The following is a 2,509-nucleotide window of genomic DNA, read 5'->3' as shown; positions in this document are numbered from 1 at the left end:
AAAATATAGGCAATGAAAGTAAAAATAGATAAATTGTATTGCATCAAATTAAAAGCTTCTGCACAGCAAAGGTACAATTAATACAGTGAAGAGAAAAATCACAGATTAGAAGCAAATATTTGCAAAGTATTCATTGAATAGGGGTTAACATCCAAAATATGTAAGCAATTCAAACTACTCAAGAAGAAAATAACCCTATTAAAGAATGGACAAAAGACTTGAATAGACATTTCTCAAAAGAAGACATACAAATGGCCAATATACTCAATATCTCAAATTATAAGAGAAATGCAAATTAAAATCACAATGAAATATCACCTCACACCTGTTGGCCTGGCTATTAGCAAAAAGATGAAAGACAAGTGTTGGTGAGGATGTGGAGAAAAGGAGAACTTTGGTAGTATTGTAAGTTAATATAGCCATTTTAGAAAACAGTATGGAAGTTCCCCAAAAAATGAAAATTAGAATTACCATATAATCCAGCAGTCCCACACAGGGTATATGCCTAAAGGAAATGAAATCAGTACGTCAAAGAGATATTTGCACTTCCATGTTTATTGCAGCAGTATTCACAATAGCCACAATATGTAAACAACCTAAGTGCCCATCGATGGATAAATGGATTTTTTAAATGTGATACATATGCACAAGACACACACACACACACACACAAATGAAATACTATTCAGCCTGTTTTAAAAAATACAAAATTCTATCATCTGTGACAACATGGATACACCTACAACATGTTAAATGAAATAAGGCAAGCAAAAAGAGACAAATACCATAGATTTCACTTATATGTGAAATCTAAAAAAGTCAAACTTATAGAAGCAGGGAGTAGAATAGTGGTCCCCACAGACTAGAGGGGGGTGAACCAGAAAGGAGAGAAGTTGGTCAACAAGTAGAAAGTTTCAGTGAGATAGGAGAAGTTCTGATGTTCTATTGCACAGCACGGTGACTATAGTATAGTTAATAATAATGTATTGTATATTTCAAAATGGGTAAAAGAGATTTTAATGATTCTCACCACCAAAAATGATAAATATTTGAGGTGATGGGTAAACTAATTAGCCTGCTTTCATCATTCCACAATGTATACATGTATCAAAACACCACATTGTACCCCTTAAGTATATGCAATTGCTTTGTAAGTTAACAAGAAACTTAAAAAAAATCAAAACCTTACTACATGCTTGATTTTCTATGGCATTTTTGAGTGTTTACAGCTTCTGAGGTGTTCCATTTTCCTCTCCAGTTTAAATATTAGATTTTCCAGCCTGCTCATGTTTATCACGGTAACATAAAATGGTCCTTATTTTTAAACTGTGAGGCCAGCTGGCTTGTAGACCACACAAAGGAGAGATTGAGAGAGTGGTTCAGAAAGGAGGTAATTTATCCAGTGTACCTTCAGTCTTTAGTTCTGCGCTTTCTCTCAGCAATCCCCGCTTTATTCACCCACCCACCATGATAGCTTTGGGCCCCAGAGTTCTTTAGTCAAGCGCTGTGAGCATGGAGAAGCCAAGAAAAGTGAGGTGCCAGGAAGATAGAACAGCAACATGGATTATAACCACAGCTCTACAAAGGCAAAGCCTATGAACAAGGCAATTATCACTCCTGCTCTGTGATAGGTTAACATGTGCATAATTCCCAGTAGTTTAATGCTTTTATTCGAAAAGCAATCAAAGGTAATCTGAAATCAGTCATCTAAGATAAAGAAAACATTGCCCCTCTAAGCCAAATTTACCAATATCCACATGCATCATTAATAAGATGAAGAAAATTTCAGCAAATTAAAAGCCTTACTGGGACCATTTGTTCAAGGAAATTGATCTGTTTCTTGAAGCACCAGTCACTAAGGAATCCTAAGTGTCTTTTGCAGCTTAATCAGTCTTAAAATAGGATTGTCGGCAAATGTATAAGCATTGAAGTGTGCCCTGACTAAACAAATGCAAACAGACGAAGAAACTCTTCAGTGCTGGGGCTGGAAAACCTATGCTGACGCTACTTTTATGCATCAACATTCCCTACTTCCATATGGTTACTTTAAATGAAACTGTATTTAAGACTGAGTATCTCCAAATTCAGTTACCTTAGCAGTGAATATTAGCTAAACCCCAATGAGAAAAGGCTTTTAAATCAATCTTGCTAATTTACTTTTAACCAATTCACTGCTTTAATTTTATCCTTTGCCAATCAATATCGACAATGGAGTCCCAGAACTACAAGGACAACTCAGGAGAGTATCTGGCTTTGTATCGGGTAAGTGATTAAATCATCAAGTGCACGTGATGAGCTATTTTCTTTTTGAACAACTCTGAAGACTTGACAAACTTTTTAGGTGGTAAGCTTCTAAAGGGAAAAGAACCTGTGTGCAAACAGATTCTTCTGAATAGTGTGTGGTAGATTACAGTCATCTAAACCAGGGGTCAGCAAACTGTAACCGTTTGGCCAAATCCTAGCTCATCACCTGTTTTTGTAAGACCCGAGAGCTAAGAATGCTTTTACA

The sequence above is a fragment of the Mandrillus leucophaeus genome, unplaced genomic scaffold (assembly GCF_000951045.1).
Source record: "Mandrillus leucophaeus isolate KB7577 unplaced genomic scaffold, Mleu.le_1.0 Scaffold50, whole genome shotgun sequence".
NCBI classification, from domain to species: Eukaryota; Metazoa; Chordata; class Mammalia; order Primates; family Cercopithecidae; genus Mandrillus; species Mandrillus leucophaeus.
The sequence above is the reverse complement of the archived record's forward strand: the minus strand, read 5'-3'. Positions refer to the sequence as shown.